Genomic DNA, 20,818 nt, shown 5'->3' on the forward strand with positions numbered 1-20,818 from the left:
GTACTCGGATTCAAGTTTGGACGGACAGATCGCTCGAAATCAAATTAAACGTGATTTCTCCCCGGAAGCTCTCGTTCTTTTCCTCTGAGATTCTGAGGAAATTTTGCATGTATATATATATATATATCCGCAACATGCATCAGGACGAGTGGCTCGATCTTGGCTCAACACGTCTCGCACATATGCGCGACTTCCTCGGCGCATATGCGCGAGACCTTCGGGTCTCCGCGTTGAAGCTCTCGGCAACTCGCGCATATGCGCGCCCTATCGCCGCGCATATGTGCGAGACCTACTGTCTCGTGCCCACCTACACTCGCGCATATGCGCGCCTTACTCGGCGCATGTGCGCGAGGCCATATCTCAAATTTGCCAAGTCTCGGGTACCCTCGCGCATGTGCGCGAATCCATTGGCGCATATGCGCCAATCTTTCTGGAACTCTCGCGCATATGCGTGCATATAGTCGCGCATGTGCGCTGATGCTACTGTCCTCGCACTTCAATTTTCACACGTGATCTCATTTCGTGTTTCGGTTAGCCCTTTCATAATCGTCTTGATTAAAAATCTATAATCGTAATATAACACGACATAAAATCTCGGGCATTACATTTCTCCCCCCCTAAGATACGATTTCGTCCTCGAAATCACAGGCATTTTATTCGTATCAACAAGGAGTATATATACAAAACTGTATAAGAAATTTACATTATCGAAACAACTCTGGGAATTCTTGTCTCATATCTGATTCAGTCTCCCAAGTTGCTTCTTCTATCCCATGACGAGTCCATTGCACTTTCACAAGTGGAATCATTTTCGTTCTGAGCTGTTTTTCTTTGCGATCAATAATCTGAACCGGTTTTTCGACATAGCTCAACGTCTCATCCAGTTCGGCCTCGTCTGGTTGAATAGCATGTGAAGCATCAGAAAGGTACTTCCTTAATAACGATACATGAAAGACATCATGTATCCTAGATAATGAAGGCGGTAAAGCGAGTCGATAGGCACGATCTCCTATCTTCTCGAGAATCTCATAAGGCCCAATGTATCGTGGAGACAATTTCCCTTTCTTGCCAAATCTGACAACTCCTCTGAAAGGTGAAATCTTCAAAAATACTCGGTCTCCAACCTCAAATACCAATGGTCTACGTCGAACATTGGCATATTTGGCCTGTCTGTCTTGTGCTGCTTTCATTTTCTTTCGAATTAGCTTCACTTTTTCTGTCATATCTCTGATCATATCTGGTCCAATCTCAGGTACTTCATAGATATCATCCCAATAGAGAGGGGATCTACACTTCTTTCCGTACAACGCTTCAAATGGTGCCATCTCAATACTCGTCTGATAGCTGTTGTTGTACGAAAATTCACAAAGAGGCAATGCATCTTGCCAATTAGTGCTAAAGTCAAGCACTACTGCTCTCAGCATATCCTCCAGTGTCTGGATAGTCCGTTCTGACTATCCGTCGGTCTGTGGATGATATGCGGTACTCAGATGTAACTTCGTACCCAGAGCCTGCTGCAAACTCTGCCAGAAGTGCGAAGTAAATCGAGGATCACGATCTGATACAATCGACTTCGGCACTCCATGCAATCTGACCACTTCTCTGACATAGATCTCTGCCATCTGGTCAAATCTGTACGTCATCTTGTACGGTATAAAACATGCAGATTTGGTCAATCTGTCAATCACGACCCAAATCGCATCACAACCTATGGAGGAACGCGGCAACTGTGTCACAAAGTCCATGGAAATGTGATCCCATTTCCACTCAGGAATGGACAAACTCTGTAATAAACCTCCTGGTTTCTTTCTCTCTACTTTCACCTGTTGCCAATTCAGACATTTGGAAACAAATTCTGCAATATCAGTCTTCATTTGTTTCCACCAGAACTGTCTTTTCAAATCGTTATACATCTTTCTGCCACCAGGATGAATACTAAATCGACTGTTGTGTGCTTCTGACAATATCTGTCGTCTCAACTCTGAAACATTCGGCACAACTAGACGATTATTCACGTACAAAACGTTATCACGTACCTGATACTCAGATCGATGTCCTGCTCTAACCATCGATACTGATTTCTGTACATTCTGATCACTTCGCTGAGCTGCCTTAATTCTCATAATCAGTTCTGGTTCTACTTGCACCGTATAAAGTCTCAACGGTCTAGAATCTGTTTCAAATGCTAATCCAGACAAACAGCAGTCTTCTATCAAATTTGAAACACCCATCGTCGACAAGGATAAAGAACATACCTTTCGACTCAGTGCATCAGCTGCTGCATTAGACTTTCCTGGATAGTATTTGATTTCACAATCAAAGTCTTTAAGGAAATCAAGCCATCTTCGTTGCCTCATATTCAATTCAGATTGTGAAAACAGATATTTCAAACTCTTATGATCAGAATATATCTCAAACTTTTCACAATAAAGATAGTATCGCCATATCTTTAATGCAAAGACAATGGCTGCCAATTCTAGATCATGAATTGGATAACGAGTCTCATGTGGTTTAAGTTGTCTTGAGGCATAAACGATAACATGCCCTCGTTGCATCAGCACACATCCCAACCCTCTGTGAGAAGCGTCGCAATAAACCACAAAATCACCAGTACCGGATGGAATAGTCAACACCGGTGCACTGGTCAATCTCTTCTTCAACTCCAGAAAACTGGTCTCACACTCTTCAGACCAAACAAATGAAGCATTCTTCTGAGTCAGCTGAGTAATTGGTTTAGCTATACTCGAGAAATCTTTAATGAATCGACGGTAATATCCCGCTAAACCCATGAAACTGCGAATTTCGGGCACTGACGTCGGTCTTGGCCAAGAAATCACGGCTTCCACTTTGCTAGGATCAACTGATATACCATCTCCAGATATAATATGACCCAGAAATACTACCTGTCTTAGCCAAAACTCACATTTCGACAGTTTAGCATATAATTTCTCAGCCCTTAGAATTCGCAACACAGTTCTTAGATGCTCAGCATGTTCACTTATATTCTTTGAATAAATCAAAATATCATCGATGAAAATAATCACAAAATCATCGAGATATTTCTGGAAGATACGGTTCATCAATCCCATGAATACAGCTGGAGCATTCGTCAGACCAAACGGCATGACAATAAATTCATAGTGTCCATACCTGGTTCTGAATGTCGTCTTTGAGATATCAGAATCTCTGACTCTCAGTTGATGATATCCCGATCTCAAATCGATCTTGGAATATACTGAAGAACCCTGCAACTGATCGAATAAATCATCTATACGAGGCAAATGATATTTATTCTTTACCGTTGCCTTGTTCAGTTGCCGATAGTCGATGCAGAGTCTCATCGAACCATCTTTCTTTCTTACGAATAGTACTGGTGCACCCCAAGGAGACACACTCGGTCTGATGTACCCCTTGGCCGGTAAATCTTCCAACTGATCCTTCAATTATTTCAATTCAACTGGTGCCATTCTGTACGGAGCTCTAGAAATCGGTACTGTACCTGGCATCAGTTCAATGCTGAAGTCTATCTCTCTAACTGGAGGTAATCCCGGGATCTCATCTGGGAAGACGTCAGCAAACTCACGTACCACTGGCAGATCGGCCAATGCTGGACTCGACTTCAGTAAATCTACTGAATATACAAGGAACCCTTCTGCTCCTTTCTGTAACAATCGAGTCATAGATAGTACGGATACTAAAGGAATTCTCGATCTAGAACCCTTACCGTAAAATTTCCACTCTTCAGCCATATCTGGTCTGAATCTCACTATCTTGTGGAAACAATCAACTGTCGCTCTGTACTTGGTTAGCATATCAATACCGATAATACAGTCAAAGTCAGACAATCCAAGTACGATGCAATCTAACTCAATCTCATGCCCGTCATACTGTAGCATACAATGTTTAACCGAATTCACGGATATCAAACCCGTCCCCAAAGGCGAAGAGACAGACACTACAGTATCTAAAGACTCTACAGGCAATGCATGACTTAATGCAAATCGTTCAGAAATAAATTTGTGTAAAGCACCGGTATCAATTAATACGTAAGTAGGATAACCACATAAAGAACAGTTACCTGCCACCACGTCATCTGGTGCTTCCTGGGCCTGCTCTTCTGTCAAGGCGAAGACTCTGGCCTGCTGTCTCGGAGGCTGACCAACTGTCTGGCTTCCTCCTGGCCTCTGCTGTGACTGAGCTGGCGCTGGCTGAAATGTATGAACAGCAGCGGATCGTCTCTCAGTCTGTGCTGCTGATCCCAATGACTCGGCCCCCTGAGCTCTCTGCAAACCTTTCTGTGGACACACTTTAGCAAAGTGTCCCGGCTGTTTACAGAAATTGCAACTACCAGTCACTCCCTGGCATTGCTCAGTAGCATGTCTTCCTCCGCAAGTCTTGCAATAAACTCCCGTGTAACTTTGGCTCTGTCTAGTCCAACCGGAGCTGGAAGAACTGCTGCCAGATTTCTTGAATTGCTTTCCTCTGGCTTTCAAAAATTCCTTCTTTCCTCCACTACTGCTGCTACCCTCAAATCTGGGTGGTAGTTACTGTGGTCTCGGTGCTGGAGGCACAAATGAAGCCCCTTTCTGTCTCATCAGACCGGCTTCTTCTCCCTTAGCTCTGTTCAGGGCGTCAGTAAAGTTATTCGGTCGCCCTGTGTTCACCAATGTGAAAATGTCGGGGTTCAGGCCATTGATGAACTGGTCAGCAGTAGCTTCTTCGCTGTCAGCCACATGTGGAGCAAATTTCAGCAAGGAGGAGAACTTTGACACGTACTCCTCTATGTTCATCTGTCCTTACTTTAGATTGGCAAACTCCGCCCCCTTATCCTTCCGGTACGACACTGGAAAGAATCGTTGATAAAATTCAGTTCTAAATATATTCCAGGTAATATTCGTACATCTATGCTCCATGGCTCTCTTCCTCGTAATCCACCAGTCCTTGGCAACGTCGCGTAACTGGTGTCCAATTAACTTCACCCTCTTCTCATCTGTATACTCCAAGTATTCGAACAGCATCTCAATATCATCAAGCCAACTCTCACACTCCACAGCGTTCTCTGTGCCTTTCAAGGTCGGCGGATGAAATGACTGAAATCGTTTCAGTAAGGTTTCCATTGGAGTCGGTGTGACATCCTTTGTAGGATTGGATGTACTTCCCTGTTCTGGTACTCGTCTCGGAGGCATATCTAATAATCAAATAGATTAGTAACAAGTACAACAATTCTGTTGCAATCCTCCTCTAATCATCTTACTGCTGATCTAGAATCAGTACTGATCCAATCTCAATAAAACATATTACTATATCAAATTAGATAAACAAGTAACATGTAATAAAGCAGTAAGACATGTTAGCATTCAAAAGCAGGAAAGAAAACCTCAATCTACCCCGCTCACTAGCCTCTTCTATCTCAATCTAAAGGATCTATCGCTTTGATACCACCTGTTGTGGGGACCCGGACGCTAATCATCTTCTTAAACATCATTGGGACTAAATCAATTATAATAATCAGGGTCTAAATTTTTTTTAAAATGCGGAAGGTAATGGAATCAAACTCCTATACATATCAGTATAAAAGTATAAATCTGATAATATATACAATCATACATACTCAGGTTCAACAACTACTATCAAGTGTTTAAACTCTATCTCTAGTCCAAGTCCGGAATCACCACTCTAATCTCGATCTGTCCTCATCTCTGTGACCCTGTACCTGTCCCACCTGTTGTCATGCACACATACAAACAAGACAACAGCCGGATAACTCCGGTGAGATATAAATATCCCAGTATAAACAATGTATTAAATGCAATCATATAAAACATATATAAAAGCATAAACAAACATCAAAACATGTATCTAGTATGACTACATGAATCAATGACTCGTGATCTAATCTTATCTTATCTCAATTCTAGGGATCCCAATCTAATTTAGACTCTGGTATTCTGTATCGAGTGTCTGAGATAGACGTCGATCTACATCTAAGGCTCTTCGATACACCGTAAGTCTAGAGTCTTATCGATTCTGAGAAAGACTCGGCGGTTCTGCCCTAGCTAGGCTGATCTGCCCTAGACTCGGACTCTGACCCTGTTCTAAGTCAATAGATTAACATATCAATCTGATTAACATATCAATCTGATAATCTGCAAATATCAATGCAATAAAATAAAGTATGTGATTTAGGGAAACTCAAGTCAAACCTAACTCGAGTTGTGCAATCTCGAATCAACATTTATTTATACATTTCTTGCTGTCGATCTGATACAATCAAAGTCTTGATTCAAAGTCTGTCACTGTTCAATCTGGCAATGACAATACCAATATTTTGTATCAATATTCAATTCAAAACATCTCTGTTTAATCAAATTCTGACAGTATAACAGTACATTTGCGCGCCTTACTCGGCGCATGTGCGCGAGGCCATATCTCAAATTTGCCAAGTCTCGGGTACCCTCGCGCATGTGCGCGAATCCATTGGCGCATATGCGCCAATCTTTCTGGAACCCTCGCGCATATGCGCGCATATAGTCGCGCATGTGCGCTGATGCTACTGTCATCGCACTTCAATTTTCACACGTGATCTCATTTCGTGTTTCGGTTAGCCCTTTCATAATTGTCTTGATTAAAAATCTATAATCGTAATATAACACGACATAAAATCTCGGGCAATACAATATACGTGTTCATTTTTTTTAATTTGAATTTCGTTCATTAATTGTTACTTTCGTATCATCGTTTCAGTCAATGGATCTATCTACGTGTAACCACGGTACCTGGATGCGGGGACATAAGTGAAAGCATTGCCCATCCACTGAGCCCTGGCCTTACATGTCATCGTATTAGTCACAACCAACTCTCATCCTTCAAAACATGTCATCATATTCATCACTTAATAAAACCATGCATATACGTACTTTTTTCTTAAAATCAAGCATGCAGCGTATTTTTCATATTTACATAAAGAAGTCATATTCATGTTAACATAAACATTTAAAACATTGCAAAATGATCATCTTGCCCCTAGAAACCCTTATTGACCATTTTATCCATGGACCTCAAAATTTCGACCCGAATCCAACCAAACTCATTAAAAACCCTAAAAACATAATAATAATAATTTCTTAGACGTAGACTCGAGCCTGTTTCAAACTTATACGATTCATTTTAAAACTTGGACTGGGGTCCCGGTTTTAACCCGAATCAACCCAAAACTTAACCGAATTTTTCCAAACATAAACATTGACTTAGTAACTCAAGATCATACCTAAAACCACCCAATTCGATCCACTTATGACCTTAAACCTAGCTGGAGTTTTTCTGCACCGAAAACCATAGTTAACTCTTAATCCAACTTATGCCCTAGTTCGATCCTAGTCCAACACCAACCCAATCAATCATGGCCAGTAGTCCCCCGCATGCATGCATGAACCCACACACGCCATTCGAACCCTAACGTGCTCAAGAACAAATCACTCGATTGTTTCCTACACAGTCCCCATCCAGACCTGTTTCTAACACATCCAAACACTCCCAACCTGATGTAAAACATGGCTCGTGCACTAGTCTGGCAGCCCCCTCAAAACCGAGGATAAAAACCTGAACATCACACATGGGGGTTTCGGTTTTCTTCATGATCATGCATTCAAAATTCATAAAAACGTTAGCTCTACAACATTTCATGCATAAACAATCGAAAACATGTATTACGGTGTGAAAGATGAGAAAAGAAAGGTTTTGGGCCGGGGGAATTAGGGTAGGGTTATTGTTTGATTAGGTAGTGTTTAAGTAGGAATTTCATGCATAAATGGACCTAAATTAAAAAATACATGGATTAAAAGTTTTGGGCTCACTAAGCACTAAAATAAACCCATCAAGCCCAATAACACTCCCAAAAACTATTTCGTATAGGTATGCTTTTGAAAATATTGCCCGAACCGTCAAAAAGTCCTCTGAATCAATAAAATTTGCGTACCAGTTATACGGCCTAGCGAGTAGAAAATCCCAACCAAGGCCCATTTTTGAAATTCTCCCTTAAAAACAACATATATTAAATAATTATTCAATAAAAATATTTTTCCTAATTATCTACGTTCTCTGTTACTCGTTCGAGCGTGAATTGCCATTTAAAACCCTAATACATGAAACTTTAAAATAACCATGAAATAACACATATCCATGCAATAATAGAGAAATAAATTTATAAAAATATTGAAACATATATTTTAAATAAAACTCTAGATTGCATGCAGTCAGGTTACATAGTTCAAATTTTCCTGGACCTTATAGGCTTGCTAATAATATCTACCAACAATCTGTATTATGGCTTGAGATCTTTCTTCTGAATAATGAAATTATCTAGAAGAAAGCTTGAAATTGTGAACTCTATCCTCCAGTGATCAACATTATCATTTAGTAGATCAACAAATGATGTGAGTCCGACCGCTGGCAGATCAAACATTTCGGTGAACAACTTCTATGTGATATTGATATTTAGACCACCCACGATGTATAAAACTGATCCATACTCCATCTTAGTAGTTTCAAAAAGCTCGTTCAGAGATATTTCAAACAAATGGAAGCTATTGCCAAGTAACTTGTAGAGCCTAGATGCTTCAAGCATTATGAACATTTTCCCCATGGCCTCATCCTTCATGGCCAGTACAGATTCAAAATTGAATGCAAGTGTGTTTGCAGATTATGAAGTAATCTTGATGCTTAATTAAGATGAAACGACTCGAATTGATTTGTTTTAGTTATTAGAAAGCACGAAAACAAAGAATGCGAGAAAGCAAAGAGATTGAATGTGCAAGTAGTTTAAAAGAGATGAAGTTAGTGAATACAAATCATATATATGATCTGATTTATAGACATAAAATTACACGTGCCTGTATGTCATTTGTTAAAGTTTGAAAATTTTAAAGGTCAAAAAATGACTTTAGGCGGTTCATATATCCGTGTAAGAATAAATTGATAATAATTGTTAAAACAATAATTGCGACAATAAAATTAATTCAAAATATGAAAGTTAGAAGTAATGAGCTTTTGGACCGTTCAAATAATTAATATGCCTTAGGAAAAACTTATCAAAGTATATGATAAAATCAAGCTTTCACAACTTCTGACCAGAGCGGTCAGATATGTATACTAGTTTGATTAATTTTTTTAACGGCTCGACCTTTGTTCTCCCTAAATATATGCTTTAATTTTAATCAAATAAACTAAGGATATTACGAAAGTAAGAATACTTAGTATATGTTAATGGCTTAATGAAGATGTCAGTAGCTTGTTGATCAGTTGAGTTGCACTCAAGCAAGATGTCCTTATTCATCACATGATTTCAAATAATGATGTCTTATCAATATGCTTGGCCTGAGAATGAAGAACATGATTGTAGGTGAATGCTATGGCACTAATATTATCACAAAAAATTTGAGACTAAGCGGCTTGAATTCAATAATCTCTTACTTGTTATTGAATCAAGAAAAGTTTTGCAAATCAACTTCCAGCAGCTAAATATTCTGCTTCCACCGTTGATGTAGTAATTGAGACCTGATTCTTTCCGAACCAAGAGATTAGTCTATCTTCCAAGAATTGACATGATCCGCTGGTGCTTTTCCGGTGGATCTTGCAACCTGCGTAATCTGCATCTGAATAACCAATAAGGTTAAAACGTATTTGGGATACTAAGACCCACACATGGAGTTCCTTTGAGATATTTAAGTATGAGTTTAGCTGCAGTGTAATGAGATTGTTTAGGATTAGCTTGAAAACAAGCACATAAAAAAACTGTAAATATAATGTTTAGCCTGCTAGCGGTCATATATAAAAGTGAACCAATCAAGACTCTGAACATAGTGATATTCACTGATATCCCCCTTCTTCATTTTCTAGTTTGATTGATGAGCTCATTTAAGGTAGACACAACTGCACAATTCTCCATGCCAAACTTTTTGAGTGGATTTTTTGTATATTTGGTCCAGATGATGAAGATGTCATTTTCATGCTGTTTAAATTGTAGCCTAAGGGACAATGTGAGTATCCCATCATTATCTTGGAAAACTTTTCATAGAGTTTTATATTAGTTGGACAAAAAATTATGTTATCTATGTATATTTGAACAAGTAAAATATTGTCATTCTTACAAATATGATTAGGGTTTCATCGACCACTCCAATCACAAAGTCGTGGTCAAGAAAGAATTTATACAATATGTTATACCGTGCAAGAAGAGCTTGCTTTAAAGTACATAATGTCTTATAATGTTTATAAACATAACTTGTATGAATGTGACTAAATATCCAAGAGCTTTTCCAACATAAACTTCTTCATTTAACAGCTCATTAAGAAATGTTGACCTAAAATCTATTTGATAAACCTTAAAGTTTTAAAGACAACCTAGGCAAAAAATATTCTAATAGCTTCAACTCTGACTACAGGAGCAAATGATTCATCAACGTCTATTTCTTCTTCATGTATATATCTTTATGAAAATAATCTTGCTTTATTTTTTAATACTGATCCATTCTCATTCATTTTATTCCTACATACCAATAACATGAAGATTGTCTGATCAAGGAACTAGATTCCAAACCCTATGTATTTCAAACAGATTAAATTCTTCTTGTATAACATCTATCCAGTTTGAATCACGTAAGACTTCATCAATTTTCTTAGGTTCAAGTTGTGAAACAAATACAACATGCAAAAAATAAGCTATAATTTATTTTCTAGTTCTAAGAGGAGCGGTCGGATTACTGACGACCAGCTCAAGTGGATGATTCTTATTCAATCGAAGACTTGGTCCAAATGGATTTAGATTTGGTTGTTGAACTGTTGAATCTTCATTGGTTACATAGTCATCCGTCTATTGATGTATTTCAGGCTGGTGGTCAATCACCGGTTCGACTTCTTCACTTGTCTGATTTTGATTAGTTTTTTCATTGTTGGCTGGACTTGCTTCAGGGGTGATTTCAGACGTTCTTCTTAGATCTAACTCATGATTACTAGCAGAATCAAGATAATTAATAGCTTCTAATTTATTGCTTTCATCTTGTATATTGCTACTATTATCATGATAGATAGAATATTTATGAAAAACAATATGCTCAGGTTCTTCAATTGTTAGAGTTCTATAATTGTAAACTTTATAAGCTAAACTAACCAAAAAATATCTTAAGGACTCATTAGTGTTAGATTTAGCATCCAAAGCAGTTATATGTGTATTACCATTATTATAAATAAAACATGTTGAAAACTTAATTTCGGTGCTTTGACAAAAAGACTTACCAACTGAACTAAGCAATTGAACTGATCATCACCTGAACACGTCATCTGCTGAACTCAGTTAACTGATCGATACAACTGAAGTTCATTCTCGGCAACTGATTCTTTACCAGCTGATCTCTCAGTTGTACACGTCATCAGTTGAAAGCGACAACCGACAAATAGTACATATACCTGCAACTAGTAGTGGAACGCCGCATTGCAGAATGAACAGTGTACGACTGTCAGAATATATCGACGTGGCAATCAACGGTTAGAATATTCAAACATTCTTTAATGTTACCGTTGAGAGGAGGGCCTATAAATAGTCGAAGGCAACAACTGAAGGCTACCCCGACTTTCAGTTATCTCATTTCACTTGCTGTTACGCTGCAAAAATATTTACTTGCATCAGAAATCAAAGCTCACGCTTATCCGTCATATCAGTAGTATTCAAGACTACATTCTCGAGCTTAAATAGCACTTTGTAATCGTTGATAGATTTTCTAAGTTGTGCTAAGATCAGTTACGATCTATAAAATTGTTGTATACTAAAAGTTTCAGTTTTGGCAAAGTGATAAGTGCAAACTGAAGTGGGTCAGTACAGTGTCGTGTATTTGATCAAAGTCTTTTAGTGGATATCCTATCTTCGCGATAGAATGGGTGACGTAGGAGTTATTCAAGTCTCCGAACATCCAGAAACATATTGTGTCATTACTTCAGTTTTCATTTTCAGTTAGATACTCTATCTTTCAGTCAGTTTATTTTCCGCAACTGTTTTATTCAGTTTAACTGATTGTTATTGACCAACGGGATATCTAGTTTCAGTTTGTAACAAAACTGAACTCATATTGTCGAAGAATATTTAAATTCGAGCAGTGTTTATTCAACCCCCCTTCTAAACACACTTTATTCGATTAACCGATCCTTTCAAGTGGTATCAGAACGAGTTATATCCTATCAGAGATTATCTACACTCAAATTGTTCACTATGTCTTCATTCAACAAGATTCCTATGTTCTCTAGAGAAGACTTTGACGATTGGAAGAGCAGGATGCAGGCTCACCTAGCTGCACAAGATGATGATATATGGTACGTTATAACTGACGGACCCATGAAGATTTTGAAAGCCAATACAGCTGTTGCCATTACTGATGGGGCAACTCATCATATAGAAAAGCCCAGAGATGAGTGGACTACTGAGGACAAGAGGAAAGCAAATCTAGACAATGTAGCAAAGGACATATTGTATAAAACACTGGACAAAGTAACGTTCAGTAAAATCAAGATGTGCAAGACAACCAAAAAGATTTGGGAGAAGTTAATTCAGCTTTGCGAAGGGAATGAACAAACCAAAGAAAACAAACTTTCTGTTGCTGTTCAGAAGTTTGACAATATCAAAATGAAAGTTGGTGAAACGATGCATGATTATGATGAAAGAACCAGCTGCATCATCAATGAACTAAATGCACTTGGAAAAGTGTACTCAAACAAAGAAGTTGCATTGAAGATAATCAGAGGTCTTCCCAAGGAGTGGGACGTGAAGACCATGGCAATGAGGGGATCCAAGGATCTGAATAAAGTTGAGCTTCATGATCTATTTGTTGATTTTAAAGCATACGAGTTTGAATTACAAACTCGAGAAGGAGAACCATCTACTCCAGCAGCTACTACTGCCTTAACTGCTGTAAGAACAGAACCAACTGGTTCAGTTGAGAAAGCTGCTGATCAACTAAGCAATGATGCCATGTCATTGTTCTTTAAGAAATTTGGAAGATTCATGAGGAAGAATCAAGGGAATTTTCAGAAGCACTATCAAAGAAACAACTTCAGAGAAGAGTCAAATGCATGCTACAACTGTGGCAAACCAGGACATTATATTGCTGATTGTCCCAAGCCTAAGAAAGACAGTCAAGTTTCAACTGAAAGAAAGAAGAAAGTGTATGAGCACAAGAGGAGATCTAAGGACGACAAGAAGCCTTACAGAAAGAAACATGAAGTACTCCTAGCTGAAGATAGCAAAGCCAAATGGGCAGACACTGACAGCGAGGAGTCAGAACCAGAAACTTCATGCAGTTCTAGTGACAATGAAGAACAAGTAAAATGTCTGATGGCTGCTGATACAGAACTAGAGTCCAGCAGTAAACGGGTATTTGATTTTAGTTCAACTGATTTTACCAGAGAAGAACTTACTTCAACATTGCATGACATGGTTAATGAGTATCAAAAGCTTGCTTTATCGTTTGAAAAAGCCAGAGCGAAGCAAAATGATTCAAAAGACTATAAAACAAAAACTGATGAATCAGTTGATATGTTGAGTCTGAAAAGGGAAATTGTTGAGCTCAGAAATGAAAGAAGCAGTGATCAATTAATGATTCAAAATTTGTTGCTTGAAAATTCAAAGCACACTGAGCTTATTCAGGCTTGGAACAAATAGTCTGATGCTTTAACTGATATACAGAATTCTCATAAATCAGTTACTGATAAAACTGGTTTAGGATTCTGTAGTAAAGATGATTCGTCTTCCAAAGATACTCAGCCAAAACTGAATATAAACAAAGGGAAATACATTCACTTTGTAAAATCAGTTATGGTACAAGAACAAGCTGAGCCGAGTAAACTGATTGAACATCCAACTCAAAGTATGAACAAGGAAAAAAGATGTGGAATTGGTTATAGCCCAAAAGTTGTGACTGACTCTGGAAGTCAGCAACCAAAAATTTTCAGCAAAAATTACTCAAATGGCTACTCAAATTACTACAACAGTAAGCCAGTTCAGAAAAGATACTGGCTGAACAATCAGTTGAAAAAAGTGCAAATCACATGTTGTATCTCCTGCACACCATACACCAAGCACACACAAACAGGGAAAGACCATCTGGAATACAGCAACTGGACGGTCAGTTAGACTGATCCAAGTTTATATTCCCAAAGGACTAATCAACTTTGGACCCAAATAGAAAAAGGGTACCGGAATCTTATCTTGTGTGTGATTGCAGGTAACAGGTACAAGCATTGAATTTATATGGTACTTGGATAGTGGATGTTCACGCCACATGACAGGAGATTCAAATTTATTATCTCAACTAGTCAAATACACTAGACCAAACATCAGTTTTGGAGATAATTCTAAAGGTAAAACTGTGGGTAAGGGTAAGCTTCTCCATGCTAACTTCACCATTAATAATGTATTATTAGTGGAGAATCTTAAATATAATCTGATCAGTATCAGTCAATTATGCGATAATGGATTCTCAGTTCAGTTTGACAAACATTCTTGTTCAGTCAAAACCTCAACTGAAGAGATCATCCTAACTGGCAAAAGGTGTGGAAACACTTACAAAGTCAGTTGGAATGATCAACCTTATCCACCAGTATGTTTTATTGCTTCAAAATCTTCTAAAAACTGGTTGTGGCATAAGAGACTAAACCACCTGAATTTCAAGTCTATTGCATATTTGAGTAACCACGATCTTGTTACTGGACTGCCCAAAATGGATTTTATCAAAGACAAAATTTACTCAGCATGTCAGTTGGGTAAACAAATCAAATCTTCTTTTAAGAACAAGGGTCGTAAATTTTCTTCTCGATGCTTAGAGCTGTTACATATGGATCTATTTGGTCCAATAAAAGTTTGAGCGTAGGGGGAATGAAATACACCTTGGTGGTTGTAGATGATTTTTCAAGATTCACTTGGGTTATATTTCTCAAGTCCAAAGACCAAACTGCTGCTCAACTGATTAAGCTTTTCAAAAGATTTTTAATTGAAAAATCAGTTGGAATTGACAGAATCAGATCCGGTCGAGGAACTGAATTTGTCAATCAAATTCTTTCAAATTATTTAGAGAATGCCGGAATCAAGCATGAGCTTTCAGTAGCTAGAACTCCTCAGCAAAATGGTGTAGCTGAAAGGAGAAACCGGACCCTCAAAGAGGCTGCTAGAACAATGCTTGCTGATTCCAGTATCTCTCAAAGGTTTTGGGCAGAGGCTGTGAACACTGCGTGTTACACTCAAAACAGATCAATGATTAATAAGAATCATATGAAAACACCTTATGAGATATGGCATGGAAGAAAAAGTGTAGTTTCCTACTTTAAAATATTCGGCTGCAGATGTTTTATACTTGTCAATGGTAAAACTCATTTAAAAGCCTTTGATTCTAAATCCGCAGAGGGAATATTTCTTGGTTATTCTTCAGTGAGTAAAGCTTATAGAGTCTTCAACAAAAATACTTTGAACGTTGAGGAATCTATTCATGTTGTGTTTGATGAATCTACACTAACTATTAAGCCAACTGATACAGTTGAGCTAGCTGATAGATTTACAAATATAAGCTTGGATGATGATGATGATGAAGAAGATATCCATATCAATCAAAGCAACCTTCAAACGCCTGAACCGGAAGTATTAGATCAACCAGAAGAACCAAAAGTTGTCCCTAATGATCAGTTAATAAAGCAACCAAATGACATTCAGTTACCAACTGAAACTGATCCAACTGAAACTGAAAACGTTCAGTTGCCCACAGAAGTAGTTGCTGACTCAGAAGCAATAAATGCTGAACTCAGTTGGAAGAAATCGCATCCTCCAGAACTGATAATAGGTAATCCATCTGATCCAGTAAGAACCAGAAATCAGATGCTCAATCTATTTTGTATCTCAATTAGAACCAAAGAAAACTGATGAAGCTCTTGCTGATCCTAACTGGATAAATGCAATGCAAGAGGAGCTAAATCAGTTTGTCCATAACAATGTCTGTAACTTAGTTCCAAGACCAATTTCAAAAACTGTTATAGGTACAAAATGGGTGTACAGGAACAAACTGAATGAAGATGGTTCAGTTGTGCGTAACAAAGCAAGGCTAGTAGCACAAGGCTATAGGCAGGAAGAAGGATTTGATTATGATGAGACTTATGCACCAGTTACAAGACTGGAGGCAATCAGAATATTCCTCACCTATGCTTCATTCAAAAACTTCAAAGTCTATCAAATGGATGTAAAGAGTGCGTTTCTGAATGGCCAGTTTCAGGAAGAAGTCTACGTTGAACAACCTCCAGGTTTTATCAATCATCACCTTCCTGATCATGTCTACCATTTGAACAAAGCCTTATATGGTCTTACACAAGCTCCAAGAGCTTGGTACGAAACTTTTTCAAAATTTCTAACTGATCACGATTTCTTGGTTGGATCAGTTGATAAGACCTTGTTCAAATTCTCCAAGAATGATCATATTCTACTCGTTCAAATTTATGTTGATGACATTATTTTTGGGTCAAATAACCCCAAATTATGCGAGAAGTCTGCTAAGTTAATGCAGGATAAGTTCGAAATGAGCATGATGGGTGAACTGACATTCTTCCTTGGTTTACAAGTGAAGCAACTGGATTCAGGAACTTTTATCAGTCAAACCAAATACACTAAGGAATTGCTGAAAAAATTTGGCATGGAATCATTTTCAGCTGCAAGCACTCCCATGAGCTCATCAGTTAAATTAGACACTGATCAAGGGGGAATATCAGTTGAGACGACACTTTACAGAGGTTTAACAGGTTCATTATTATACCTAACTGCTAGTCGTCCTGATATTGTATTTGTTGTATGCATGTGTGCTAGATTTCAAGCAAATCCTATGCAATCACATTTTACTGCTGCCAAGAGTATTTTGAAATATCTTTAGGGCACACAAAATGTTGGGTTATGGTATTCTAAAGATTCATCTTTCAATTTAGTTGGATATTCAGATGCAGATTATGCAGGATGCAAGCTTGATCGAAAAAGTACAAGTGGATCATGTCAGTTTCTAGGAGACAGACTGATCTCTTGGTTTAGTAAGAAGCAAACATCCATAGCAACTTCCACAACTGAAGCAGAATATCTTGCTGCTGGAAGCTGCTGTGCTCAACTGCTCTGGATTCAGCAACAAATGAAAGATTATGGTGTTGATGCAAAGGAATCGCCCATATTCTGTGATAATACAAGCACGATTGCTATCACCTATAATCCAGTTCTCCAGGACTAAGCACAGAGATGTCAGACATCACTTCATCAGAGATCATGCCCTGAAGAAGAACATCAGACTGGAATACGTCTCAACTGAGCAGCAAGCGGCTGATATCTTCACCAAACCATTGGCCGAGACTAAGTTTTCTCATTTTCGCAATATACTTGGATTAATTGATTTATCCTAATCAGTTGTTATTGTTGTCTTGGCTCTTAATTCATCCTTCATTTACTGATTCTTCAGTTAATTATTTATTTATATGACTCTCAACTGATGTCAGTTAATCTTCTATCAGTTAGTGTTTCATCAGTTCATTCGTTCATCTGTTATTAAAACTTACTACTTGCAGGAAAAAGAAACATCAAAGTTACACCAAAATAAACATTTCATTCAACGATAAATATTCGATTGGATTACATTGTCATATTTTTCCTATACATCGTCTATCCACATTCTCAACCAAACTGATAGAGCTGAGGAAGACGTCTTACAAAAGCTATGAGAAGAAGCTATGCGATTGAGAATCTCCAGTTCCTTCTGAAGCATCAGCTGATGAATATGACCATCTTTAAAGACGTCCACCCAAACCGCGATATTCAAGCGCTCCCGCACTTCTGTCAATTGTTCCACCAGTCTGGGAGTGGTAGCCTCTCCAGAGTTATACAGGAACTCAAGCTCCTATAATTTTTCCCAGTAGGGAAGACTGGTGTAGAAGACTTCATCTTCAATAGCCGCCTTCCTAGCTTCCAGAGAAAATGGAGAACCACTCGAACCACTCGCATCTGCCATTTTTTTATGCTTTCTCCTTCTTCCACCAATATGACTGAAATTAACAATGTCACTTCTTTTTACAGCAGACTTTCAAGGAAGCTGAAGGGTCGTCAACGTGTCATCAGCAAATAATATTTCTGATATTTACTTTTCGATTTAATTATTTTATGCATTTATTTAGGGAGAATATTGGTTTTTAAGAGGTTAACTGAGAAGACAATTGATTAGTCAGCTCTCAACTGAAAGGACACAGTAACAACTGATTGTTCAGTTGAGCTTCTCACTAATCTTCTCATATAAGTTAACTAATTAAACCTATTATATTCAAAATCAAGCGACGTGACTGTCTTTCAAGCATTAAATTCTATTTTTCAGTAAATGATTAGTGTCAACATGGACACCTTTGAAACCGTTCAAATATACACGCATTTGATACACGTACACACGAATTTGGTTAAAATTCTCTTGGACTGACACGTGTCCAAAAATTCGAACAGTCACTTACAAAAGGATTTTACCCGCTCCATTTCAGTTTCTCTTTACGCTTATCCACAGTCTTTTAAAAGCAAGAACAAATTTCATCCTTCAATTTTCTTTTCAGGAATTCATTCAGTTCTCAATGGCAACTCAAATTCCCGCTTATATGCTAAATGCTATGGCTATCAATTTTGGGTCAATACTATCCTTCGGGGATGATGATGTCAAGAAAGTTTTTCAAAAACTTGAGACTGCTGGATTACGGACGTTCTTGGGATGATGATGTCAAGGATTTCTACTCCATCGGTATGGTCGACTCTGATGGCAATATAATTTCTACTGTCAATAATCAGTCTCTGACCATCTCTGAAGACTCCTTTGGAGAAATTTTCTCTCTACCCTCTGATGGATTGGCACAACTCTCGGATGTTAAAGCCTCTGATATTGAAGAGATGCAAACCGCACTCTCTACTGATGGACGGAAGATCAAAGTCTCCGATCCAAAGAAAGAAGTGAAGTATGAAGTTCAGTTACTTGCTGATATTGTAGCCAAAGGGCTTTTGGCAAAAGCTGGATCATTTGTTGCCCTTACTTTGGAGAAATTTTAAGCCATTTCTGTTATTATGGCTGATCGTCCACTCAACTGGAAGCATCTTATATTTAATATTCTGAAAAATATGTTCTTGTCTTCCAAACAGTCTAAGGGTTTTGCTGTGCAACTTAGTTATCTGCTAAAAATAAAAATGTTAGTGGCTGATGATTCAGAAAGATCATCAAAGTTTAAAATCTTTAATGCGAAAACACTATGCCACTGAGGACCAAACTGGACATTTCTCCTGCTCAGTTTGTCAAGATCAAAAAGGAGATTGGGACTGATAAAGCGGCCCCAAAATCAGTGAAGAAGGCCAAAACTTTGGCTCAACTGAAGGTAGCTAAGAGGAAATTAATTTTGAGTACATCTGACTCAGAGAAAACTCCATCTCCACAAATTGCCAAGAAACAAAAAACCCAAAGGGTTAAATCAACAACTGCCGAGGTATCCATTCCTACTGATACGATAATTTCTTCGGATGCTCAACAACCAATAGAAGCAGTCCCTTTGAAAATCATTCCACCAGAAGCTTCAGTTGGTGCCAAAAAGGAATCAGTTAGGACCAAAGCGCCTCTGATTCAGATCACTCGCCCTGCTAGTGTGGCACCTGCTCGAACCAAAGGGATAAAATTTATAGAGGTGGTGGAATCAACTAGAACAGGATTGGAAATCCCTCACATTCTGAGTACTGATAAAGGCAAGGGTAAGCTGATTGAAGAGCCCAGACCTTCCAATGCCATTCAGACACATATTGATCTTGTTTGGGCAAAGGTTAATAGTTTTGCAGCTTCAAAAAATTCAGTCCTATGATGCTTGGACAGCTTTTCGCACACAAGTTTTTGCCAAGCAACTGAAGAGGAAATCACAGCTGAACACCTTTATCAAATTGGAAGCATTTGTTCTAAGAACGGTGAAAGCTGCCACAATTGCTCAGGCGATGAAAAGGAAAAATTATTTGTTTGATCAGATGAGAGCAAAGAAGTTAACACAAATTCTTAATAAGCTGAAGGCTAACTACATTCCAACAAATCCTACTGCGTTTGCTGATCAAGCAGTAATTACTCAGCTTAATACCGATTTTCTTGGGTTACAATCTCATATAAAATTTTGGGAAATGGATCAGGAGTTGGTTCTTCATCAAGGAGATTCAGAAAATGATGAAGAGGATACAGTTGAAAAACCATCCTCAGAACAGGCTTTGGTTCCAACTGACAAGTCAGTTCAGGATATGCCTCAACCATCTCCTGCTGAACAACAATTGTACACTGAATCCGAGCTTTCCTTTGCAAACATTGGGGAAATTATCCAAGCAGTTGTGCAGGATACTAAATTGAGTGAACCTATGTCTAATCCAGTTGATCACTCTGCTGATCAAATCAATCCAGAGGTCACCATCTCTTCAGAAGAACCAGTTCAACAAGATCTATTTGCTGACCAAGCTATTTCAACTGATGTGCCGATTGATTCTCAAGTTCATTCTTTAGAGGCACCAGTTTTGGTTTCATCACCATCTGCCATTCATCAAGCCAGTTCTTCTGCCGATTAGAATCCACCCTCATCGTCTCCAGTTCATGGATAAATTATTGTAACTGACGTTCAAGTTCAGAATGTTGCTGCTACAGTCTCGACTGACCAAGCCTTAGTCATTTCTGAACACACAACAAGAGAACCAGGAACCTCTCATCAGTCTCCTCCTCCATCTTCATCAGAT

Source organism: Primulina eburnea, chromosome 15, assembly GCF_022965805.1.
Source record: "Primulina eburnea isolate SZY01 chromosome 15, ASM2296580v1, whole genome shotgun sequence".
NCBI classification, from domain to species: Eukaryota; Viridiplantae; Streptophyta; class Magnoliopsida; order Lamiales; family Gesneriaceae; genus Primulina; species Primulina eburnea.